General features: G+C 36.6%; 1 protein-coding gene, 1 non-coding gene and 1 pseudogene across 4 annotated transcripts in view; 1 reads left to right on the forward strand and 2 right to left on the reverse strand.

Annotated features, from left to right (window-relative positions):
* Commd1 (copper metabolism domain containing 1) overlaps positions 1-27,827 on the reverse strand; it is a 167,915-nt gene that overhangs the window by 110,083 nt on the left and 30,005 nt on the right. The gene's annotated exons all lie outside the window — the stretch shown is intronic.
* Positions 24,329-27,304, forward strand: LOC124079861 (large ribosomal subunit protein uL24-like; annotated as a pseudogene).
* On the reverse strand, positions 26,155-26,256 carry LOC124080199 (small nucleolar RNA U13). The gene has a single exon (XR_006847624.1). It is a non-coding gene; the product is annotated as a small nucleolar RNA U13 (small nucleolar RNA).

Here is a 27,827-nt window from a genome sequence, read left to right on the forward strand (position 1 = left end):
AATAAAATATGAAAATGTTATTCATCAAAATTAAACAAAGTTGTTACTCCAAGAAAATAATCAGTGATCCCACATGGTACAGCTGATGTAAAAAGCTTAGAGAAACTGCTGGTCTCTTAAGTCAACACAGATCAACAATATGCTAAAGATGTACTTGACTGGTGATCCAGTAATAATTTGGGTGACAGAGGCGCTGGGGATTGAACCCAGGGCCTCCCACATGTTAAGCCTGAGCTCTACCACTGAGCTACACCCTTAACCATGCATGCCTTCAGGCCTACATCTTGCTATGAAGTGTAAGTGCGTTAAGAGGATAAGGATCAGCAGTGCATGGTGGTGCATGCCTGTACTCCCAACTTTTCAGGAAGCTGAAGAGGAGTATCTCACAGTTGATGCCAGCCTGGGCAACTGAGTGAGATCCTGTCTCAAAATAGAATAAAAAGGGCTAGGGATGTAGTTCAGTAGTAGAGTGCTTGCCTAGCATAAGCAAAGTCCTGGGTTCAATCCCTAAACACACATACACATACACACACACACACACACACACACACACACGGCAATGATTTTGCCTCAATTATTTAATAGTTATTTAATAACTGTGGCCTCACACATTGACTAATACATAGTAGGTGCTCCATAAAAACATGGTGAATTATCAGCAAAACTATGGAAGAAATAAAAAGATTAGAAGTTTCCAGGGTTTAGAACAGAGGAAGCAATGAATATGTTCCAAAAGGATTCTCAGGGCCATGAAACTATTCTATAGGGCACTAAAAGCAGATATACGTCTGTTCTTACATATGTCAAAACTCATAGAATGTATGAACTTAAAACTATAAACTTTGAGTGATGATAATATGCCATTTTGGTTTATCCACTCACAATCACAAATTTGTCAACCCTGAAACAGGATGTTGACAGTAAGAGAGGCTATGTATATCTCGGAATAGCAGTTACATAGAAACCCTATTTTCTATCTTATTTTGCTGTAAATCTAAACCAGCTCTAACACTGGTTTTTAAAAAGTTAATTAGGGGCTGTGGGTAATAGCTTAGTGGTAGAATAGAATGTATGTCTAATATGTGCAAGGCCCTAAATTCAGTTCCCCTAGCATCACCAAAACCAGTGATACAAAACAAAACAAAAAAACACCTGGCAGAAGTGATGGCTATGCCAATTTTCTGGCTCAGGTTTTAGGAAACTGGCAACTTCCACTTTTGTCTCTCTTAAGAGATTTGCTCTTAGAGCCCACACAGAAGGCTATGAGCAGCATATGGAAGAGTCCTAAGTTGAAAGGACTCTGGCCTTAATTCCTCTCAGCTTTGGCTAAGCTCCCAGCCAACAGCCAACATCAAACTGGCAGCCATATAAATGAAGCATTTTGGAAGTGAATCCTTCAGTCACCAGTAGAACAGCCCTCATGGAGAGAATCTTCTGTCTAAGCTCTATCTACAGTTCAGATTCAGCAGGCCAATAAATGGCTGTTGTTTTTAAATAAAATAAACAAATACATAAAGCTAATGATCCCTGTTTCAGTGAATTGCTTAAGTATCAGCTGGGCACAGTGGTATACATACTATCCCAGTTACTTGGAAGGCTAAGGCAGAAGGATCACAAGTTCAAGGCCAGCCTGGGCAACTAGCAAGAAACTATCTCAAAATTTAAATAAAAACAAATAAGTAAAATAAAATAACAAGGGCTGGGGGGTATAGCTCAATAGAGCATTTATCTAGCAGGTACAAAGCCCTGGATTCAATCCTTAGTACCTCCCCCGACCCCACCCAAAAAAAAAACCTTAAGTATATGACCTGTCTTTATAGAAAACTAATCAGTCTCCTCTAATTTCATATTTATATATAATTATAAATTTCTCCCAGCTGATTAAAAAGAATAGTATTTAAAGCTGGTACTCAAAATAATCCAGAGAAAGTCAGTTCCTATTTCTCTTTGGCAGATAAAACAGCTTTTCCTTTAAGCTTCTAGTTTTTGAGAGTGGTATTTCAAAATCAGACTTAGTGATTAAAACAAACAAGCCAGGGGCTGTGGGTGTGGCTCAGTGGTAGAGAGGTTGCCTAGCATGTGTGAGGCACTGAGTTTGATCCTCAGCACCACATAAAAATAAATAAAAGTACTGTGTTCATCTACAACTAAAAAAAAAAAAATTAAAAACAAGCCAGGAATGGTGGCAGACACCTATAATTCCAGCAACTCAGCAGGCTGAGGCCGGAGGATTCCAAGTTCAAAGACAGCCTCAGCAACTTAGCAAGACCCTAAGCAACTTATCGAGACTCTGCCTCAAAATAAAAAATAAAAGGGCTGGGTATGTGGCTCAGTGGTAAAGCACCCCTGTGTTCAATACCTGGTACCAAAAAAAAAAAGAATAAATAGCATTTATCAAGAACTATATTTTTATATAATATAAACTTATATATTAAAGTTAAAAAGCAAAATTGTTATGTATTTTCACCTAGTAGAAATACATCAATAATAACTAGGCGTGGTGGCACACACCTACAATTTCAGCAACTAGATAGGCTGAGGCAAGAGGATTTCAAGTTCTAAGCCAGCCTCAGCAATTTAGGAAGGCCCTAAACAAATTAGCAAGACACTCTTTCAAAATAAAAAATAAAAGAGTGCTGGGGATGTGGTTCAGTGGTTAAGCACCCCTGGGTTCAATCTCCAGTACCAATATACATCTTCCACCATATGTTTTTCAATAAAAAAAATGGAATAAACTATGGAATACTGTTGGTGTTGTACATTCTATGGGACTTTGTTTTGTTTTGTTTTTTTTGTAGAACTAAGGATGAAACTGAGGATTTCACAAATGCCAGGCAAGCACTCTACCACTGAGCTACACCCTCAGTTTTTTTTTATTTTTTAGTTTGTGATGGGGTCTCACTAAGTTGCCCAGACCATCCTTGATTTGGAATCCTCTTACCTCAGCCTCCTGAGTAGCTGGGATTATAGACATGCACTACAAAGCGGGGTGCATCCTGTAGGTTTTGATAAATGTATAACTTGTATCCACCATTACAGTATCAGATAAAAGCATTTCACTGCACTTCTGTTTCATCTTTTTCATTTCTCCCTCACCCTCCTAAAGTATTCTATAAATGTCAATTAGATCCAGTTGATTAATCATTCTTTTCAGTTCAATCATATCCTTAATGATTTCTGTCTTCCAGATCTATCCATTTCCAAAAAAAAGGTGTTGAAATCTCCAACTATAAATGGTGGATTCATCTACTTCTCCTTGCATTTCTACTAGTTTTTACTTCACATATTTTGATGCTCTGCTCTTAGGTACAAACATGTTAAGGACTTTATGTTTTCTTAAAGAGCTGACTTTTTATCATTAAGTAATGCACTTCTTTCTCCCTGATAACTTCTTGCTCTGAAGTCTTTTCTATATGAAATTAATAACTACTCTCACTTTCATTTAGTGTTAAATGGTATATCTTTCTCCATCCTTTTTACTTTTAATTTGTATCCTTAAAGTTGGCTTCTTGTAGAACATATAATTGGGTCTTGCTTTTTTTTATCCATTTTGACAGTCTATCTTTTAACTGGTGTAAAGCATACATGCTGCAAAAACTGAGAAATGCAAAGAGAAATAGTCAAAATTGCTTTTGTAGTTGGAGAATTCAATACCTCTCCATTAGTAATTGACAAATTTAGAAGGTAGAACATAGTTGAAATGAACAATGCTATTAATCAACTGAATCTAACTAACATCTACAGAATACTTCATCAAAAATAGCAGAGTACACATTCTTCTCAAACATATATGAAACACTGACCAAGATAGACCACATTTTGGGCCATAAAACATATCTTATTTTAAAAATATAAATTAGCAAGGCACTTAGCAAATCAGCAAGACCCTGTCTCTAATAAAATAAGAAAAAAAAAAAAAAAAGACTAAGAATGTGGCTCAATAGTTAAGCACCCATGGGTTCAATCCCCAGTACCAAAAAGAAGAAGAAGAAAAGAACCAAGACAAAGTATCCATTCAGATCACAAATTAAACTAGAAATCAGTAAGAGAAAGATTGTTAAGCACCCCCCCCACCAAATACTTGATGATTAAACAACACATTTTTAAATTATACAAGAGTCAACAAATGAGGCTAAAATTTTAGAATATTTTGAGCTAAATAAAAATAAAATAAATACAACTTCTCTAATTAGAAGAATGCATCAAAAAGCTATGTACAGAGAAATTTACTGGAAGATCACATAAGGAAAATTGTATCAGATGGACAAATTTGAGAAAAGCAAAACAAAATACTAACAAAGATATGAAGCAAAAAGAATTCTCACTCATTGTTCACCAGAATGAAAAAACTGTATACTTGGTCTGGGGCTGTAGCTCAGTGGTAGAGTCTTACACATGTGAGGCACTGGGTTTGACCCTCAGCACCACATAAAAATAAAGAAAGAAATATATTGTGTCAAAAAAAAAAAAAAAGCCAAAAACTGTACATTCACTTTGGATAACACTCTAGCCATTTCTTACAAAACTCAACATATTCTTACCATATGACCCAACCATTGCATATATATATATTTACCCAATTGGGTCGAAAAATTACATCTATACAAAAACATGAGCATTGATGTTTACAGCAGATTTATTCCTAATTGCCAGAACTAGGAAACAAACAACATGTTCAACAGTAGATGAAAAAACTGTAATACATCCAATGAAATATAATTTAAGCACTAAAAAGAAATGAGTTATCAAGCCATGAAAAGTTATGGAGGAATATTAAATGCATACTCCTAAGTGAAGAAGCCAATCTGTTTTGGCTACATATTGTATTCCAACTGTATGACATTTTGGAAAAGGCAAAACTACATAGACTATAAGGAGATCAGTAACTGTCAAAAGTTTAGGAGGAGGGAAGGACAAACTGTTGCAAACAGAAGATTTGGGAGGCACTGAAACTACTCTATATGATACCATAATGGTAGACGCATGTCATTACACATTTGTCAAAATCCATATACTATATACCACAAACAGTGAACCCTAATATAAGCTATGGACTTAAGTTTAGAATAATGTACGAATAAATAATGAAAAATATAAAAAGAACTCTTACAAATTAAAAAGACAACCGCATAAAAATATGGTCAAATACAGGAACAGACATTTAATAGAAAAAGAAACCTAAAAAATAAAATACATATTAGTTCAACCTAACCAATAATCAAGACAATACAGATTAACATTATTTCTCATCCGCTATACTGGCAAAACTTAAAATGCCCTATAATACTAAATATTGTTTCCTCATATCCTCACCAGGAGCTCTCAAATATTTTCGGGAATGCAACATTTTGGAGGTTAGCTAGCAAATGTTGGCATTAACTACCAAAATTTAAGATTTACATCCAACACTGTGATGTTAAATAATTAGAGTAATTCTTGCATCTAGGCACTGTAGTCCTGTCCAAGATTGAGTCTGGTGGTGACTTGGTGGCGACTTAGAACAAAGCAGCCCCCCCCCCCAGGTGGGGGGGGTGGGGGATATCAATCAGGCGCCTGCGACGCCTGTCAATCAGCGAGATCTCCTGACTAACGCCTGTCGATCAGCAGGACCCCCTGGCCAATTCTGGAGTTCAGCCAACTCCCCTGACCAACTCCAACGGGAAGGGACCCTATGAACACCTTTTCCTGTCCCAAGCCCTTCCCCTCCTGCTGTAAGCCCCATAAAAGTCCAGTCCAGTCAAGCTTCCGCGCGGTTTCTCCTCAGACCCTTCTCCTGTCCACTCTGATGGTCTGATGGAGTTCCACCTGGGATATCTCAATAAAGCCTCCTTCAGCGGCCTTTTTAAATCTGCCTCCTTTGGTCCTGGCCACCTCGCCTGATCTGACAGAGTCTAACAAATTATAATCAATGCAAACAGCTAAAACAAAACAAAAATGGAAAAATAGTGAAATCTCAACAATGGACTAAGAAACACAAATGAATTAAAACCACATGATAAAGTACAAACAAGGCATACTGAACAATAATAACAAAAAAGCAAATTACAAATACATATACTATTTATGTGAAAATTTATTACAAATACTATTATAGACTTAAATATGTAGTAAATATGAAAATTATGTGTGCTACTGATAAACACCTAATTCATGATAGTGGTTATTCAAGACAGCAAAAGAATGAAATCCGATTGTAGAGTATGGTGGGCTTTAGGAGTATATATCATTTTGTTTTATTAATAAAATTTTCATTTTAAAATAGATTTAGATTTAAAGAAAAGCTGTGAAGATAGAATTTCTGTATATCCTGCACCCAGCTTCTCTTATTATCATCATCTTCTGTTATGAAATCTGTGACCATTAATGAACCAATGATATATTATTATTATTATTAACTAAAATTCATACTTTATTCTTATTTCTAATTTACCTAGTATCCTTTCTCTGTTTTAGAATTCCATCCAATTTATATTGCATTTAATTATCTCTTTTAAGCTCCCCCTTGGCTATGACTGGTTTCTCAAACTTTGGCTTTGATAACTGTAACAGTTTTGAGAAATCCTGGTCAGATATTTTATACATTCCTCAGTTGGGATTTGTCTGATGTTTGTCTCATGGTTAGGCTGGGATAAAGGTTTTTGGGGAAGAGATAGGAAGGTAAAGTGCCACTCTCATCACACTTACTGAGATTACAAATTACCAACACAGCTTATCCTCATTAGTGTTAAGACCTAGCTGACATAGTTTGTCAGGTTTTTCCACTACAAAATTACTCTTTTTCTCCTTACTATACTCATTAGAAGGAAATCATGTGTAGTCCACATTTAAGAAATAGGAATGCCAGGTGAGGTGGCACACACCTGTAATCCCAGGTACTCAGGAGACTGAGACAGGATGGTTTTGAGTTTAAAGCCAGCCTCAGCAACAGTGAGACACTAAGCAAATCAGTGAGACCCTGTCTCTAATTAAAATATAAAATAGGGCTGGGGATATGGCTCTGTGGTTGAGTGCCCCTGAGTTCAATCCCTAGTACCAAAAAAAAAAAAAAAAAAAAAAAAGGGTAATTCCAGAACCAAGCATGGTGCACACGTGTAATCTCAGCAACTCAGGAGGCAGGAGGATCATAAATTCTAAGCAGTCTCAGCAACTTGGCGAGGTCATAAGCAACTCAGCAAGACCCTGTCTCAAAATAAAAAATAAAAAGAGCTGGGGATTGGCTCAGTAGTTAAACCAACCTGATTCAACCCCCGGTACACACACAAAAAAAAGGTAATTCCATTCAACTTAATTTAAATTAAAAGGTAATTTAATTAAATTAAAATTAAAAGGTAATTTAATTAAAATTAAAAGGTAATTTAATTAAATTAAAAGATAATTTAATTCAACTTAATTAAATCTCCTAAATTTTCTATCCCCATATAAACTATCTTTGCCTTCACTCAGTTTTTATTTTCTTGTAATGGAGAAAAATGTTTAGCTTTATTATGAAAGCCAGTGGTTAGAGTTGGTTCTCAATTGTTATTCAGGATGCATGTACTTTATCAGAAAAAAAAAATTGTTTTTCATTGTTGAGGAATAAATTTTGAAAGGCCTATTTTTTAAAAAATATTTTTTAGTTGTTGATGTACACAATACCTTTGTTTTATTTTTATTTATTTTTATGTGGTACTGAGGATCAAACCCAGGGCCTCATACATACCAGGCAAGTGCTCTAACACTGAGCCAATAATCCCGACCCCTTGAAAGTCCCCTTTATACAAAATATGTGAAAACCCTCCTAAGTTACTACTTCACCAGTTTTGAATATTCAAGAATTTGTACTAGCCAATTCGATTATTCCATTTTATGACTTGTTATCAGTTTATAATCTGTATCTTACACTACACTTTTTACCACCTGCCTGGTATTATCAGGCCATATGCCAAGCTCTTGAATAAGATAAATAACTTGGCCCTACCTTTGAAGGGCTTTCAAGCTGGTGTGTAACCAAAAGCTCAGTATACTACAGCAAACTCAGCTTTCCTCATTTGCTAGAAAATCTAGAGCAATGCTACCCACCAATATTGTCAAAGACCAGTGCTTTGTTACCTAACTCCACTACAAAGAGACTACTGAAATGAGAGTAAAAATTTGGAAACTTCTACAGTGTTGTAACAGTATTTTTATGTATTTTTTGTGAGGAATTGAAAATATTTCAAAAAACAACACACACACAATAAAACTGGTCCTCAATAGACATCAGTTAAGCACTGCTATTAAGGGTATAAAAATTAGAAGGTCCTGTTATCTTGCAAATTAGGGCTGCTGAATTTAAAACCAAAAATATTCAATGTACATCACACTTCACTAACTTAAGAGCTACTTGGCCCTATTTATAAAATACTAAAAATCCTGGTTGCAATTGAATAAAAAGAAGAAAAGGTAACAAGGAGAAATAAGGTGCTGGTTATGGACAAGTTGGAAAGGCTAAGTCAAAACTAAAAAAAATAAAGGAAAAAAATGTTATTACTTTTCGCTGGGAAGAAGAAGAATATTTCAGGTTGACAGCAGAATTTTAAAGACCATTTTTGTGTATGCCTGGCTATACTTACAGGGGAAAAAATTGCACTAATCCTTTAAAATTTCTCAGCTTACAAAATTTAACAATTTGAAAATTACTGAGGAAACTGTAGCCAAAAAAGAAGTAGATTGCATTAGGTGGGGTGACTTCATTCTTCACAAATCTGTTTAATTAATCCTATTTTTGTCATCTGTGATAAAATAACAATGTTTCTATTTATCTGATATTGCCAAGCCCTGGGACATCACTGGAAACTTTATTCAAAGTCCAACCTTGTTTCATTTGGCACAGCTAAAAACAGAAATGGAATCAAATTATATTTTAAAAGTCAATTCATATTTCCCATTGTTAGATTTAATACACAACTGACTGGTGTTTCTTTTGGCTATTGCTGCCATATTCTGCATGCCGGCTTAACAAATTTACACATGAAAAACAAGAAACTAATGTTGTTTCATATGAAAAAATTGCCCAAGAATGGACTCAGTACACATGAATACTTTCCAAAGTTCAGTAACTTGTTGTGCACCTACTATGTAACAGTCACTGTGCAAGGAACTTTCCAATTGTCCAATCAAGGGCAGAGTTTAACAGCTAACCAAGCTCAGAATTTGCAGATAGAGAGCTAGGTGAGAATGAAGGGGGAAAATGAGTACATATGTAATATAGAGAGTTGATGTGCAATCTAATCAATATAGCAAGAAATAGAACATCTATGACAACTACAGTCTAAACATTCACAATTTCAAAACTATCTCAAGCTATTAGAATATTTCTGACATGCAGCAATTGGTCACAAGCTCAGGTATGAATTAGAATCATGTGTACTAGGAACCACATTTAACTGTAAGTAAAACTAGCCAACTTCTCAGTTTTCTTTTGTTTTTGTTTTGGATTAAACCTGGGGCACTTTACCACTGAGCTACATCCCCAGCCCTTTTTATTTTTTGTTTCGAGGCAGGGTAAATTACGTAGGTCCTCACTAAATTGCTGAGGCTGGTCTTGACCTTGCAATACTCCTTCCTGCCTCAGCCTCCACAGTTGCTGGAATTACAGGTGTCCCACTTCATCCAGTTTTCCAGCATTTTCAAGACCACTATACAACTGATTTGTGTCCTTAATAAAATCAAGCCTTGATACTTCAATATCAGCAACTTACTTGCCTTTATATATGTCTAAAAATCTTTACTAAGGGTTTTTTCCTAAAAGCTAACAAACATCAGATACAGAAAGACAAATACCATATGTTCATTCTTACACATGGAGGATAAAGGTGATCTCAAAGGAGTAGAGAATAAACTAGTGATTACCAGTGCCTGGGAAGGTGTGGGAGAGGGAAAGATGGAGAGAAGATGGTTAGTGAGTACAAGTGTAGTTGAGGATTTCAACCTCTGAGTCTATCTTCATTTTTTTTCTTCTTAACTACTTCGTCTTTGTGTGTGTGTGTGTGTGTGTGTGTGTGTGTGTGTGGTTGTAGATGGACAGCATACCTTTATCTTATTTATTTTTATGTGGTTCTAAGGATCGAACTCAGTGCCTCACACATGCTAGGCAAGTACTCTGCCACTGAGCTATAGCCCCAGCTTCTTTAACTACTTCTTAATTACTTCAAAGTTGAATACCTGGGTTTTCTATTTGTGGTTTTGAGATTGTTATTGTTTTTTAACTTTTTAAAATAACAAACTTAAGATAACTATCTAAATCCTTTCTCTAATGTTCCTTTATTAAATGAATTAATATTAAAAAGACTAGGTGTTTGGGAAAATATAAAGAATTATATTCTTAAGTTAAAAATCAAAAATAGTTCCCTGATCTTGCAAAATTAGTTCTCTGAACTAACATTTTAGGTTTTTTTTGCAATTTTTCTCCCTCAATGATTTTGCTATAAAATAAAAATTTCAGATGCAAATTTTTACCTGAGGAAATTAAATATGCATCTTCTTCAACTAAAAATTATGAAACTTCTTTCAAATTAATTTCAAGAAATTAATTTGAAGCACTAATTAGGGTGGGTTTTTTTTTTCCCCTCAAGTACTAGGAATTGATACCTGGACACCCAGCCTTTTTTTTTTCCCCCAATTTTGAGGGTCTCACTAAATTGCCCAGGCTATACTCCAACTTGTAATCCTCCTGCCTCAGCCTTCCAAGATGCTGGAATTACAGGTGTGTACCACCATGCATAATTTAACAATTATTCTACCTGCTATGTTATTTTCTTTTTCATTTTGGTGCTGAAAATTGAACGCAGGAACACCCTATCACTGAGACCTATCCCCACACCTTTTTGACACAGAGTTTCACTGAATTGTCAAGGTTGGCCTTTAATTTGTGATCTTCCTGCCTCAGCCTCCAGAGTCACTGGGACACGAACTGCATTGTACCTGGCTACTACATGTTATCTTATAACTATGTTATCTGATATAGATTAGTAAAAGAGAATTGAGAGAACAAAAATAAACCCTCATATTTATGGCCAACTGATTTTCTACAAAGGCGATTAAGACAATTCAACATGGGACAGAATAGTCTTTTTAACAAATGTAACTGGGAAATATGTGCACCAACATGTGAAAGTCTAAATTTAGACTGTACTTCTCAACTTTTCAGTATTACACCACTAAGAAGCTTTCCTAGACATTTTTACCTAATTGAGCTTTACACTAATGATATTTTAATAACCACAGGTAAACTATGTTATTTGTTTATGCAGACATACCTGTGCTTTATATGAAAACAGTAATTTTTTCACTTCCCAAGAACCAATCCTTGCCCCCAAATACAGAATGAATAAAAAATTAACTCACACATACAAATAAACTCAAACTAGATCAAAGACCAAATGTAAAATCTAAAACTATAAATTTTTTTTAAACCAGAGAACTCTTTGAGAACTTTGGTTAGGCAAAGTGTTCTTAAATACAACATTGAAATCATAATAAAAGAATAAATAGATAAATTACACCTCATCAAAATTTAAATTCAAAAGATACCATTAAGAAAATGAAAAGAAGGCTGGGGTATATGAGTAAGTAGTGGAGAACTTGCCTAGATTAGGGCCCTGGGTTCAATCCCTAGCACCATAGGCAAGGGGGGGAAAAATTACAAGCCATAGACATGGAATAAAACATTTACAAGCCATATATCTGATAAAGGGCTTATATCCAGAATATGTTTTGTTAAAAACCTAGCACACACACATGCCAATAATCCCATCAGCTTGGGAGGCTAGAGTAGGAGAACTCCAAGTTCGAGGCCAGTCTTAGCAATTTAGAGAGATCCTAAGCAACTTAGACCCTAAGCAACCCTGCCTCAAAATAAAAAGAGCTGGGGATGCAGTGGTAAAGTGTGTTCATTTCCTAAGAGGCGCTGGGGAAGGGCAATGGCTATAATTAAAAAGACTGCTAGAATGCTGTTCTCATTATTACTGGGCTTCATTTAAACCTTGACTAGAACAGAACACCTAAACAACAGTGTTTGAAGAGAGCTTCCATATTACTGATCACAAACACATGCTGGGAGGGTGGTATACCCCAAATTCTTGGGAACAGAGGCTTTTGCACTTGGGACCCTTAATCTTATCTGTATGCCTCTTCATCTAGCTGCTTGTCTGTGCCCTTTATACAAACTATAATAATAAGCAGAATTTTCCTGACCAAAAAAAAAAAAAAAAAGACTGCTATACTAAGTGTTGATAAGGTCATTAAAGAACTGAAATTGTTATAACTGTTGGTAGAAAAGTAAAATAGTATGACCACTTCAGAAAATAGTTTGTTGGGACTGGGGATGCAGTGCTTGCCAAGCATGACCAAAGCCCTGGGTTAGAACCTTAGCACTGCCAAAAAAAAAAAAAAAAAAAAAAAGAAAGAAAAGAAAAAAAAGTAGTTTGTACTTAAAACATTACATACAACTTTCTATATGAGCCAACCACTACACTGTTGCTTATTTACCTAAGAAAAACACTTGTACACAAATAGTCATACTAATTTTATTAAATATCATAAGAGAATTATTCTTATCCATAAAAAGGAATAAATTACTGATACAAGCAACATCTCAGAATAATGCTGAGTGAAAGTAGTCAGATACCATCTCCTCAAAAAAGAAAGAGTACACATTGTATGATTCCAGTTATATAAAACTTTAGAAAATGTAAACTCATCTACAGTAATGAAAAGAAGATCAGCAGTTTCCTAGAAAAGAGGGGATAGAGAGATACAGGGAGGAAAAATTAAAAAGAAACACTGGAGGGTGGGGCTGTAGCTCAGTGGCAGAGCGCTTGCCTGGCATGTGTGAGGCACTGGGTTCAATCCTTAGCACCATGTAAAAATAAATAAAGGCATTCTGTCCGTCTACAAGTGCAAAAAAAAAAAAAAAAGAAACACTGGGATGTTAGACATGCTCACATCTGTAATGATAGACATGCTCACTATTTTGTTGCTAGTTTCACAGGTATATTCATATGTCACTTTATCAAATTGTATGCTTTAAATATGTACAATTTGCTATATGTCCATTATAATAAAGCAATTTTATCTCTAGCTTTTAAGTGGCTCATCACTGAGCTCTCCCATGACACACTATTTCCCTCTATTAGCCTGCCTATTGTCAAATCATTTGCAGGCCCCCCCAGCCACTGGACACAAGTTAGAAGAGGAAAAACTTAATGGAACTTTCTTCTGAAACTGGTTTACTTGCAGAGCATGGGGTGTTAGCTATCATCTGTCTGATATGATCTTTGTATTAAGAGAATAAATAATGTGATAGTATCCAGGGAAAAAAAGAAGAGAAAAAGTTTTCTTTCTAACCGCTTTGCAAAAAAGAATGGGATGGTTGGATGGGATGACTAAAAATCGCAGTTGAGATCCCAGAACTTCTGACTAAGCCAGTGAACATTTTACCAGTGGACCCTAGAACTGTGCTCAGGGTCTGGTCAAATGAAGGTCAGAGACTCTCCTGTCTTTTCTAAATGGAATTTCTCCAGAATTTAGATTTATATGCAAAAATGGAATTAGTTCTCTGGATACTGTGACTTATAGATCCTTTCCCTGCGAGAGCCATTATGTCCAGTTTGTCTCATTTAGTGTCCTGAGAGCCTGTCTTAGATCCAGAGAGAGCTCTGAATCATTGATTTTCCGCCTGTTAGCGGGCACGAATTGTCAGATCTGTGTCTGCAGGCAGCTAGCCAGAGGCTGGAGGCCTAAGACATATTCCTATGGTTTGCCAACTCTCACAGGGTCCCCACAATGGACTGTGTAGTCTCTTTCCTTGTTGCCTTGCTAGTGCAGAGAAGTCCCATTTCATTATTGTCTGCCCAGTGTTACAAATTGCAGTCCATGATCTGAGGTATTTCACTTTTGTGGGAGACCACACACATGAGTTTTTCACAAACAACATTCTTAATGCCTGTAGCAAAAAGGGTAGAGTCTCTGCTTTCTCTCCCTTTAGCTATCTTTGGGAGTGACTTTGGAACAGAAGTTGCATCTTCTGTATCCTTTGGGGGGATATTATATTCATGATTAAGTCATAAAAAGGTTTATGATTTTTGAGTCACATTTTGAATGAATACAGCTCTGAACCTGGGTTAGAATTCCAGGCACCTTTGGAAGACACCTCCTGGGCTTGAAGTTCTTCCTTGTTTTGGTCTAAGGCTGTTCTCTTCTTGACTATTTGTTTCAAGGACTGTTATCCATACTTCATCTTGCTTTCTTCATGGGAACTTCTCTCAACTGAACCCGCCCCCTTCTCAAGTTCCTGCTGACTATATCCTCTATCACTGCAGCACTCTTTCTTCCTCTCTTGTAGGCATGATTTTGCTGTTAATAAGTGAAAAATTCAAAGGCTTCTTTGAAGCTGGCTCCATACCAATGTCCTCCTCCCTTCCTTGAGGTATCTCAAGGGAGACTTAGGACCCCAAAAGCAACACCTGGTGCTAAACAGGCTAAATGGAAACAGAATTTAGCCCACAACCTTCATAAAATTATGTTAAAACAAAAAAAAATCTTGTAAGTCTTCTCCACTGATATCAATAAAAAGCTTTGCCCTTGTATTGATTAAAGACAATTTATTTCATCTTCCCCAAACATAATTCAGAAAAAGAAAAAAATCACCAACTCATATATAACCTAGTGAATTCTATCTACTATATTGCTGTATTTATGTTTGGCTCAAGGCTAAAATTTTAGAGTGAAAGCCATAAAGATCTCTACTTGTGTCTGTCTGTACCGGGTGGACTCTTGAACAACATAGGCATTATGCACACTGATCCCTGCACAGTCAAAAAGCCATGTTCAACTTCTGACTCCCCCAAAACAACTAATAGCCTGCTACTGACTGGATGTTTTCAATAACAAACAGTTAACATATTTTGCATGTTGTAGGTATTTTATTTGTTGAAAAACATGCAAGATCTACAAGAGATCATTGTCTACTGATACATAACTTACTAAAAAACTGCTCACAGAGATAAGTGTTCACACAGTATTTTAAGTGAACACTTGTAGCACTTGAGCTCACTGTAATAGTGAACAGAAGGTGGCTATGAAATTATTACAGTACATTATATATTAATTTTATGCAGTTCTAATACTGCATCTTTACAGTTGTTTACATTTCTATTAAAGGTTGAGGGTTCTTTTATTCAATTCAGTTAGAAACCATGAATAGGCAAAGTGAAGCTCCTTTAGTGTTAGTGGCTCTGAGCTTTGAATGCCACCAGCTTTCAGCTCTTAGTGTTAGTGGCCCCCTGTGCTGTTCTCCTTAAATCCAGAGGCAGTAGCTATTGGAAGCTCTCTGAAACTCTTCCAATAGCCAAAGCAAGCAGCTCCCAGCAACTCTCAGTTACTGTTCTCTGGCTGCTAGCCACTTTCAGTAGAGCCAACAGTCTCAGTGTTATCAATTCTATAATCAGTTCATCCTGCTCTACTTAAGACTTAAGTCACAAAGAGGCAAAATTAAATTCATCCAAAAAAGATTTTATTAGGATTTATGCTGCAGCATAAGACTAAGCAGTACACAGACTTTTCCCCTAAATGTGAAGGGAAGACTAATCATATAGACAAAATAAGGGGGGGGGGGGGGGGGCGCCATGCACTGTGTGCTGTTAGCTAATTGCAAACTTTATGCTGAGTCATTGGTAGGGGAATAGCTCCTCACAGACCAGATTTCAGAAAGCTGAAGCAGCTGCAGTGGGATGGAATCATCCAGAGAGGCTGTGGGACAGAGTCATTTGGGACAGACCTTGACTGAAGCTACCACAGTCCAAACAAAATTTTCTGGAGCGCTTGGGGCAGCTTCAGATATCAAACATGGAAGAAAGAAAATTTTAAAAGTACTTCTTGGAAAGCACAGGGCCCTTCTCTTATGTCTCATGTCAACTATGAATATGCCATATACTATCCCTATTAGTAAGCACAATTTTTTTTTTTTTTTTTTTTTTTTGGTACCAGGGATTGAACTCAGGGGCACTTGACCAATGAGCCACATCCCCAGCCCTATTTTGTATTTTATTTAAAGACAGGGTCCCACTGAGTTGCTTAGAGCCTGGCTTTTGCTGAGGCTGGCTTTGAACTCACGATCCGCCTGTCTCAGCCTCTGGAGCTGCTGGATTACAGGCATGAGCCACTTGCACCATGCTAGTAGGCATAACTTTTGATAATATTTTAATTTTTTATGATAGATTTGTGTATACTTTGTGGTAGTAAATAAAATAAACTATTATCTACATACATCATCTACGTTCCTGACATGCTTTTTCTTAATTTTTATTTCAATATTTCTAGGCTACCCGATTTGTCTGCAAGTTTTTTTCAAATTGTTTCAAATATCTAAAAACAAAATCTGCATATAAGTGGCCCCAAACAATTCAAACCCATTTTGTTCAAGGGTGGACTATATATACTTTGTGTATTTCTTACTATATACACTATGTGATATTTCTTACCTCCAGATGGTATTAACATATTAATAAAAGAGCATCATTCTAATTGGCTTAGAGAAAAATAAGCACTTACATAAATTGCATACTTCTAAAACTCTCAAAAATACACAAAATTAACCCAACTATTTTCCAAGTTCATGTGATTTGGATAAATTTTTGGTAAATAAGGTTAGTTTAATACTGCCAGTTTAAGAAAACAGGCATGACTTCAGAGTTGCCAGCACTATATTTTATTCTACTTGGGTTTACTAGTCAAATAAGCCAATATGTTTATTACATGTTTATGGTTATAAAACTTACAAATTTGAGCAGGTGCAAAATAAATCCCTATAATCCCAGCAACCTAGAAGGCTGATACAGGAGAATCACGAGTTCAAAACTAGTCTCACTCAACAATTTAGTGAGGTCTGAACTACTGAGCAAGACTCTGTCTCAAAATAAGAAATAAAAAGAGGTGGATATGTAGGTGGGTAAGTGGTGAACCACCCCTGGGTTCAATCCCCAGTACCAAAATAAAGAAAAAAGAAAAACCCTTACAAAATTGACTTTAATCAAATTCAGTTACTGTTCTAACAAATTTCATTTCAACAATAATGTAGTTTCCGAAATCTGTTTGGTAACTTGAACTTAAAACTTAAGTTATACTAAATTAAATGATACATATTCATTGACTATCTAGATAATTTCTACATAAAATACTGAAACAATTACTGAATATGTTTAAATTTTGGATTCTTATTTTTAAAGAGAGACTAAAGATGGGCTGGAGATGTGGCTCAAGCAGTAACACGCTTGCGTGGCAAGTGCGGGGCACTGGGTTCGATCCTCAGCACCACATAAAAATAAAATAAAGATGTTGTGTCCACTGAAAACTGAAAAATAAATATTAAAAAAAATTCTCTCTCTCTCTCTCCCTCTCTCTCTCTTTTTAAAAAGAGAGAGGGAGAGAGAGAGACTGACTAAAGATATCTGGGTCTTTTTGAGACTCAAAATATTCTTTTTGCCACAATGGAAAAGGTGCACTGTGAAGAAGCATATACCTCTAGAACATGTGAGATGACATATTAATAAAATTGGCCAACTTGCTATAAAACATTGGTATATGACAGTCAATTCACAATAATTTACATCCTAAATTTCTTTATAAAGTAAAGGTTATTAATGGTTAAAATGATAATATATTTCAATGGAGCTAATAGAAACAGTAAGGGTGAATGAAAACAACAATGTATGAAAAGTATTCAAATGATATAAAATGTTTTGGTTAAGGGAAAGAAGAGTATCTTTGTCCTAAAGTAGTTGTTTAGAGGTTGTTAAAAGGTTGTTCCAGCATAAGAAAGAGGAAAGGAAAGCAAAAGACAAAAACATGGATGGATACAGAAAGTTATAAAGAGTATGTGGAGAAAAAAATGAGAAAGAATCTTATATCAAGCTGCAATTAAATAATCTTTAATATCAATAATTTATTGATCCAATGCCAGAGTTTACATCTCTTTAAGAAGACAAAAGTTTCTTGGACTATTGATCTGCTCTTTATAAGCAATTGTTAAGTTGTTTTTTGTTTTTTTTTTTTTCATTTTATAAGTAATCTATCTAGGAAACAAGGTTGCTCTGTCTTATTGGTGGTTAATCCTATCTGTGATTATTGAAGAAAACCTAGTCTTCTTTTAAAAGTGACCTGAGATCCTATTTAATCAAGCATTCAAACCTTTTGACATTTTGCCCCCTCAAAATGCAATTCTATCTGTAATCCCAGGGGCTCAGGAGGCTGAGACAGGAGGATCACAAGTTCAAAGCCACCCTCAGCAATTTAGCGAGGGGCTAAGCAACTCAGTGAGACTTTGTCACTAAATAAAATACAAAATAGGGCTGGAGATGTGGTTCAGTGGTCAAGTCCCCCTAAATTCAATCCTGGTACCACCCCCCTCCAAAATGAATTCTAAATAAAATCTTGGTTTCAAACTGACTCTTGAGATTTCCCAAAGGGATCCTGGACAATCTCAAGGGTTTGTTCTTTCACTTTTTAAAAGTGAGATTTTAAAAATAACTAGATGTATGGGGTAGGCAGGGGGAGCATGGGAGGAATAGATGAACTCTAGATAGGGCAGACGGGTGGGAGGGGAAGGGAGGGGGCATGGGGTTAGAAATTATGGTGGAATGTGATGGACATTATTATCCAAAGTACATGTATAAAGACACGAATTGGTGTGAATATACTTTGTGTACAACCAGAGATATGAAAAATTGTGCTCTATTTGTGTAATAAGAATTGTAATGCATTCAGCTGTCATACATAAATTTAAAAATAAAATAAATAATGAATAAAAATAACTAGATGTATTTAATAATGCTAAGTTGCATGGGAAGCACTGTCAACTGAGAAAATATGTTCCAAAACAACAAAATTTCCTAGTCAGTTGCATTATTTCACAACGCACTCTCCTTAAATCTTTACCCATGGCAATTTTAAGTCTTTTGTCATTCATATGCAGTTAACTGTTTTATTCAGAGGACTCCCTAAAGCTCCTGCAATCTAGTAGAAATCTTCAACTTAAGTGACTATCTTAGGACTATGTCAGGTACTCTGGAGTACAGGTTTCTGATAGCATTGCTTAAATAACTTTGAGATAATTTCACTGGACTGAGTAAGGATTTCCAGATCTCTAGCAGAGATGATAGTTCATAAAACTGATAACCCAAGATTAAGTAAAACAAGAATTACATGGTATTAAAATAAACAGATTTGTAAATTTTATGACTTTTGTTGTTGCTGGAGTTTGGAATATTGCCAGGTCTTTTAATTTTCTATTTTCTGGACATAAGGAACCCCCCTTCTTTTTTCTCTTAACTATCTATAAATCACAACTTACCTTTGTAAACAAAAATTAAATATTTATCTTTTTCTCTACCAGAACCCTCCAGAATTCTAAAACTCTTATTGAATATTCTTTCATCACAGAATATTCTTTCATTATTCTTTCATCACAGTCACTTGCATAAATTCCATAAGAATCTGTTCTTCTGAGGTTTTTCTGTTGTTTTGGTTTTGTACTATAAATTTAACTCAAGGGCACTTAAGCATTGAACAATATGCCCAGCCCTTTTTATTTTTTATTTTGAGACAGAGTCTCAGTAAGTGGCTTAGGGCCTTGCTAAATTGCTGAGGCTAGCCTTGAACTTGCAATCCTCCTGCCTCAGCCTCCTGAGTCGCTGGGATTACAGACATGAGCCACCACTCCTGGCAAAAATCTGTTCTTCTTATAACAGGACATAATTGAAGAAAGTGGCTCCAATGATGATGGACAGAATTAGATATGAGCAGAGGTTTTCGTTTTGTCTTGTTTTGTTTTTGATATGGGGGTTGAATCCAGAGGCATTTTACCACTGAGTCATATCCCCAGTCCTTTTTATCTTGATACAGGGTCTAAATTGCTTAGGACATCACTAAATTGCTAAGGCTGTCCTTGAACTTGCAATCCTACTGACACTGCCTCTATAGCTGGGATTACATGCACCACTGCACCCAGCAGATATGAGCAGTTTTAAGGAACTGAAGGTTAACTCAATGGAGCCAATGCCTACAAAGACCTCTTGCAAGAAAACAACCTGGGATTTCTATCCTCACACGTGAATAAGATAGGTAAGTTCCTCACAGACTGAGAACATTAGGAAATTTCGAGGACCTCCAGAAGGAAGGATTGCACCCTATCTATAAGTACTGCAGATAAAATCTGGCTGACAAGTGCTTACCTTGGCTTCCTAGTCTAAACATCTAGAAATCCTCTCAATTGGCTACCCTTTGGAATCAGAAACTAGGTTTATTGTCTACTTCAAGTATTAATCTTTATTTTTCTTTTTTGTTCCCTCATTCTATGTTCTTTCCCTTTGTAGATCTGTTACCTCAAAATTTCTAACCTGACTCCTCTTCACTGCAATTAACCTAGCTCTGTGTGTGTGTATGGAATAGTAATAGGAGAGTTTCAGATGAAGGAAATGTGGAATCCACCTTAACGATTAACATGTGGGAGACCAGAACACATCACCTTAAAATATGCCTTTTCTGGCATACAGATTATTAAACTGAAAGCAACCAAGGAGAAGCAGATGCAGGAAAGCTGTCTTCCCTTTATTTGCCTAAAAGCAGGACATATATGTGCTAATACCAAAGACAGCCTCCCCCTGCCCCTTTCTACCAGAGAGAACAAAAGACAACCTAGACCCTCTTAAGGCACCAGAGATGGTATCAGAGGAATTTACATCAAATAGCTTTACTAACCATGCTTTATTTGCCATTTATTTGCCTTACCACAGCTGCAGCCCCTAAACACTCAAAATCTTCTTCCTTTGTCTTATAACTAACCTAAAAATGTACTTACTGTTCTCTTGTTGAAGACATTATCAGCTTAAATTGACATCTCTTTGAAAACTACTGTTGTATATATGACAGTTTTATATATATGCATACATGCAAACGTCCATGCATATACGCACTATAAATATATAAATATTTATATATACACACGTGTGTACGTGTGTATATTATGAATGTATAGGTCAGTAAACTTCTCTTGTCATCTTTTGTTACAGGGTTTGGTTCTAAGAACTCCTGAAGGCTGATTTTTTTTTTCTCTCCTATACAATCAAGCCAGTGGATGCTATGCTACCCAGCCCTTTCTCCTTTTTGTTTACGTTTTTTTAAGACTTTTTTTTTTTTTTAGTTGTAGATGGGCACAATACCTTATTTATTTATGTGGTGTTAATTTCACATCCCTGGCCTTCTTACTTAAATGAAAGTTTCAATCCATAACTTAAATGTGTTAGGCCTTTTAAAAGAGGAACACAAATCTAATTTCCTGAGGCAAACTCATTTTGTGTATGGTAAACACATCCCCTGGTTCTCTCTTTATAAAGCACTACTTCAATGTACCCTCCAGGGCAGTTATCCCAACTGTGTCACCCAAGGGAGAAGCCTATTAATAACTAAAATTTATTTTTCATTCTATACTATTTCCTATATGCCCCCCTACACACACATACCCCTACCTCAAATTCATTTTGTGTTTACACATGTATAGTTGCTATGGTAGTTTGGATTTACTAAAAATTAAGAAAAATAAATTACTTGTTCACTTTTTCTGTGTTCCTTTGACTCAGTAAACCTCTGGTACATTTATGGTAAACCAAGAACTGAAAACAAAAGGGAGCATAGAACATAAAGCCAAAGTTCTTCTAAACACCTGTCCCACTTCAGCTCCATGCACAGAATACAGCTGCCTGATTATGACGACTGAGGAGTCTATAAAACATGGGTGGCATTTGAATTTCTTGGCAACTCAGACAAGTGAAATAACAGCAAGAGAATGCCATGAGTGAGAGGATTGTTTTATATAAATCCATTTGTGGCTTTAGTATACATTTTATCCAAAGAGCGCTGCCAGAGAAGAATTAAGAATGTAGGCTGAAAAGGAAGAAAAGATCCACAGCAAATTTGGAAAAGGAGACAAGCCTTCTTCAGTTTTGGGAGAGTTTACTGAAAAAGGTGGTTTTCATTCCCATCAGTGTTAAACTCCCAATCAACATTAAATAATAAAGAAATGCAGAGGTTTAATCTCCACAATGCTATATGGAATTTCTATGTATGTGATGGACACAATGGTAAAAAAAGAGTGTTTGCTGTTAAAGGGATATTTTATTTATTATCTACCAAATTGAAAATAATACAGATATTATTGCACACACTGAGCTTTGAGGCTTTATTCCAAGAAAATGGAAGGGCTGATTTGGGGGATCCAGAAACACATAGTATGACTCAGGAACTACACCAGTAGACCCAAAGATATAACATGAAAGAACAATGAAAGCTGTGTTCAGATAAAAAGGGTATCTTACAGTAAGAAAGGCTCCTGTATTAGCCAGGGTTCTCTAGAGGAACAGAATCAATGGGAATTTATTAGGTTGGCTTACAAGACCAGAAGCTGGACAGTTCACAATGACTATCTACAGGCTAGAGAGCTGGAAGAACAAGTAGCTGCACAGTCCAAAAAGTCAATGCCTCAGAACAAGAGAGATCAACAGTTCTAACCTAGTCCAACACCAAAGGCTTCTGGAAACTCCCTGGGGAATCACTGGCGGAGTCCGCTTTGGAAGAGTGAAGTAGCAACTATAGCAGCAGCAATGAAGAATCCATTCAAGAAGAATCGAGATTGCCTCTGCTGCTGCTTCCTTGTTCTTCCAACTTTTTAAAAAATATTTTTAAGATAGGACATAATACTCTTATTTTATTTATTTATCTTTATGTAGTACGGAGGATTGAACCCAGTTCCTGATATGTGCAAGGCAAGTGTTCTACCACTGAGCTACAACCCCTGTCCTCTTTCGACTTTTATTCCATCCAAGCCATCATCCTATTGTACCATGCTGCCCACACTTAGGGAGGGTCTCCCTTTCAGTTGGCTATCCCAGATGTCAATCATTCCTAGACACACCCTCACTGACACACCCAGAAGCTTCTTAATCATGGTTATCTCTCAATACAATCAAGTTGACAATTCAAATTAACCATTATAGCTCCCAACTATTTCAAATATTTATACAGCTCTCAAATATTTCACTATCTACATTACAAATTAAAACATTCAGTAATCAGCAGCAAGTGCTTGAGTGTTCATCATTGCTCAAGCAACTCAGCTTGATAAAAGCAGTCTTTCAAGGGTCTTATAGACACAGGACAGAAATACTGCAGGGCTCTACAAAATTCCCAAACACAAATTCTTTTGGTACATACATTCTTAAAATTTTAATTCTTCAAGGTGCCTTTCCTAACTAAAACTAGCAAAACTTTTCACTGAGCCTTCTGGAATTTTATTTATTCTTCTAAATCCTTAGCATATCTGAAACATGGTTCTTCCTTCCAAACCCCAGACACACAATACCTCAACTCCCTCTACTCCAATTTCACACCTATCAAGCAATCTTCCAATTTAATTATCTTGATCTTCCACATAATGTGATATTAGAGGTTTCTTTTTTCTTTTTGTGGGGGGGGAGTGGGGGGAGCAGTAACTAGGACTAAACCCAGGGGGGTGCTCTACCACTAAGCCACATTCCTAGCCATTAGGGAGGGGATACCTGGGTTTGAACTCAGGGGCACTCAACCACTGAACCACATCCCCAGCCCTACTTTGTATGTATTTTATTTAGAGACAGGGTCTCACTGAGTAGCTTAGCACCTCACCAGTTGCTGAGGCTGGCCTTGAACTCTTGATCCTCCTGACTCAGCCTCCTAAGCCACTGGAATTACAGGCATGCACCACCACACAGGGCTATCATACCTAGCCCTTTTTTTTTTTTTTTTTTTTGAGACAGGGGTCTTGCTATGTTGGTAAGGCTGCCCTTAAACTTGTAATCCTCCTGCCCCAGCCTCCCAAGTCACTGGGATTACAGGTATCCACCACTAGGCCTATCTAGAATGAGGTATATTGAATAATGGATGCAAATATTCTGGTGGCTGGAAAGGTGAACTCAACCATAAAGTGACACCACCCCACCCCCCCAGAAAAAAGAAAGTGCTCTGATTTATCCAAAAAGTCTACTTTGATCATTCTCTAAGAGGCTAATCAGTTCTACATGCCAAGGCATTCAGAAATTTATCAAATGTTATGGATCTTAAATGTCCCCCAAAGGCTCAAATGCTTAGTTGCCAGACTGTGACACTATTGGCAGATAGTGGAACCTTTAGAAGGTGAAGCCTAGTTGAAGAAGTTAAGTCATTGGTAAGCAGATCTTAATAGATCATTCTTGGGGGTTCAGAAGACCAAAATGCTGATAGAAACATGAACAGTAAAGGTTGTGTTGATGAGGTTTCCAATGGGAATGAGGACTCTACTGGGAACTGGACTATAGGCCATCGATGCTACATTCTGGAAAAGAACTTGCCTAATTTTTACCCATGCCTTGAGATTATGCAGGATGCTAAATTTAAAGGTGACAGATTAATTAATCTGGCAAAGGAAATTTCAAGGTAGCACAGCATTCAGAGAGTGGCCTCAGTATTGCTGGCTGCTTTTAGCTAGGTAAACAGAATTAGGAGCAAAAAGCAGAATACAAAGATCTGTAAAACTTGCAGTTTGATCAGAAAAAGAGTACTTTTAAAATTGTGGGTAAGGAGAGTAAGGCTACTAAAGAGGTTTGCTCCCTTAAAAAGAAGTGAACATTTCTGCACCAAGACAACAGGAAAGATGCCTTGAGAGCATCTCAGGAATTGGAAAGACCCCACCTGTTGCAGGTACAAAGACTTTTATTTGACAAGACAGCACTGGGTCCCCCAGCTCCCACAGGGCTGCCTTGGGGATTTTCCCCTAGGATTCATTTCCCTTGTTCAGCCAGCAAGGCACTCAGAGTCCCCTGTAGCCATCATCCAAGTGGGTGAGCTAGTGGCCCACTTGGCATCATCCACAGGATACTGGTTTTGCAGGCATGCAGAATGCAAGAGTCATGAGGTCATGGAGGCTTCTACCAAGATTTCAAAGGAAAACCTGAAAGGCTAGGTAGCTTATGGCAGAGCTGAAGTCGCTGAAGCAGCCCTAACAGACTGATGAGTGAAGCTGTGAGAGTGAGGTTGAAGCTGCAATGGAGACCCCAGGAAGTTAGAGATGCAGAACACCTGTCCAGGGAAGCCATAGGCAGCAAACAAATTTAGCCCAAGGAAGTGGTCATGTGGACTACAGCCAGCAAGGCAACGGAGGGGTGGGACTCTCATTCCTCCACCATGTACCTGGGATGCCAGACATGAAGCAACAGGAGTTATTATTTATTTGCCCTCCTGGGTTTCAATCTTGCTTTGGTTCAATTCCTCCTTGCTATTGTCCTATTCCTCCCTTTTGGAATGGAAATGCTTACCCTGAGTCATTATATATTTAAAGTACATATCATATTATATTATTATGTTATATATATTTTTTATAAACAGGAACTCACAGCTAAGAGTTTACCTTGCATCTCAGAGGAGTCTTTGGACTTGAACATTTCAATAAGCCGAAACAGTTTTAGCACTTTGGGGACCCCTGGAGATGGACTGAATGCATTTTGAATTGTGATATGGACATGAGCCTTAGGGTATCAGGGGCAGAATATTATGGTTTGGATCTCCTATGTTCCCCAAAGGCTCATATGCTAAAGGCTTGGTTACCAGCCTGTGGTCCTACTGAGGAAGGAAGATTCCAAGTTGAAGGCCAGTCTGAGCAACTTACAGAAACCCTGAAGCTCAATGGAAAATACCCCTGGATCAATTCCCCATATGGGGTGGTATGGGGATCAGGGTGGCAGGGATCGGAAGGTGGCAGAAAACTGCTTCATGTCTTTAATGTGTTAATGCCCATCTCCAATAAAGAAATATAATCTGCAATATTTTCCAATCTTAATTATCACTAAATGCTTTTTCTCCCCCTCCAAAAACAATAACTTAAGGGACTAATATTCTGTGAAACAAATTTTTGAAATGTTCTAATTTATCTTTAGATCATTCATAACAAAGTAGTATTTTATTTCAGTAGTTTCAGAAAAAGAAATAATTGAAAAACCTAATGTATCATGGGCAAATACAATGTTCTATTTCAAATGTTTGCTATCAACATGCTTAACAAATAGCCTTTTTTTAAAACATCAGATAGGTACTTTGCCAACATCATAACAAGGTTTAGAGGGAGGCAGATCTCACACAACAGTGTGAACACCCAATCATCTTGTTTATGAATTAAAAGTTTGCTGATATAAGACTACTGGCTTCATCTTTGCCCCTTCTCCAAAATTGATTATCATGATTTTTCATGTCTCCTACATGAGAATCAAGAAGTCTCCTCTTCTTTGCTCCAGGGCAGTAAGAACTCTCCTCCCTGCTGATGAAACAATCCATTTCTTTGCACCACCACCCACACAAGAGGTTAAAAAATAAAATAAAACTCTGACATACTAAGGAAATGAGGTGGTAATCCTCACCCTCTGAGCACTCCACTTCTTCCTTCAAGCAATGAAGTTTGAAGTTCTTACAATAGTAAATTTTAAAATTCTATATCTGTGATCTTTTTCTTCTGCAACATGACCTACTACACTGCTGACATAAATATGCAAAGGGTTTGTTTTCAGGTCTTATTCTTACTTTGAAGAAAAACAAAACCCAAGAGAACGTCTATCAAATTTCAAAAGAACCTAATAGAACACATCTTGTATATAGACTTCTTCCATTATGCAGCCATCCCTGAAGCAGCAGACCAAGATGAAGTACAATCCCTTTGTGACTTTTTTAAAATATATTTTTAGTTGTTGATATACCTGTATTTTATTCACTTATTTATATGCGGTGCTAAGAATCGAACACAGTGCCTCATATATGCCAGGCCAGTGCTCTACCACTGAGCCACGATCCCAGCCCCAATTCCTTTGCGACTTCTGACCAAAGCAAGAAACATAAGAGGCATTTCAATGCACCTTCCCACATTTACAATAAGATTATATCCTCCCCTCTTTCCAAAGAACTGAGAAGGAAGCTCTTTCTTATTCAAGCACACTATAAAGATCAGCAGATTGGCAAAGTAGTCCAAGTGTACAGGAAGAGATGTCATCTACATTGAATGGGTACAGCAGGAAAAGGTTAATGGTATTATTATTATGTGAGCATTCACCCCAGCAAGGTGGAAATCACCAGGCTAAAAGTGGACAAAAAAAGATCCTGGAATGGAAGACCAAATCTTGCCAAGAAGGAAAGGAAAAGGGAATATAATAAGGAAGAAACAACTGAGAAGATACAGGTATAAAGTAATCTTATTTACAACTTTTATTAAAAAGTGCTAAAATGAAAAAAAAAAGAATTTTTAAATGAGAAATCATTTAACAACCTGATTTGCAGAGCCAGGAGTATGGTATAATGGTATTTTAGGCATCATTAAAGGTTTAAATATACAAAGTCATTAAAATCCTTGATAGCCCACATTCTACTTCTTCTCAAATTGCCATATTTTTTAAATGTAATCAAACATATAGTAAAAAATGACCAATTTAAGAAAAGAGTTTATAAATGTATGTCTAATAAAAACAAATGTCAAAAAGACTTCATAAGTGGCCTGGATTTTAACTAAAATCAGCTCAATCTTAAATATTTAAAATACATCCTAAAAAAAAAAAAAAAAAAAAACTATACAGGCTTTCTTTTATTTTATCACAAATACTATAACTGGTATGAAAAAGAAAGGTATGCCAACCAATCACTTTAGTTCCTTTCTAGTGCTTATGTATATGCATACATAATTTGTGATCATAGTTATAAATATGGTACAGATA

Source organism: Marmota monax, unplaced genomic scaffold (assembly GCF_021218885.2).
Source record: "Marmota monax isolate L192 unplaced genomic scaffold, Marmota_monax_Labrador192_F-V1.1 WCK01_AAM20220418_F8-fsc00015, whole genome shotgun sequence".
In the NCBI taxonomy this organism is placed as follows: Eukaryota; Metazoa; Chordata; class Mammalia; order Rodentia; family Sciuridae; genus Marmota; species Marmota monax.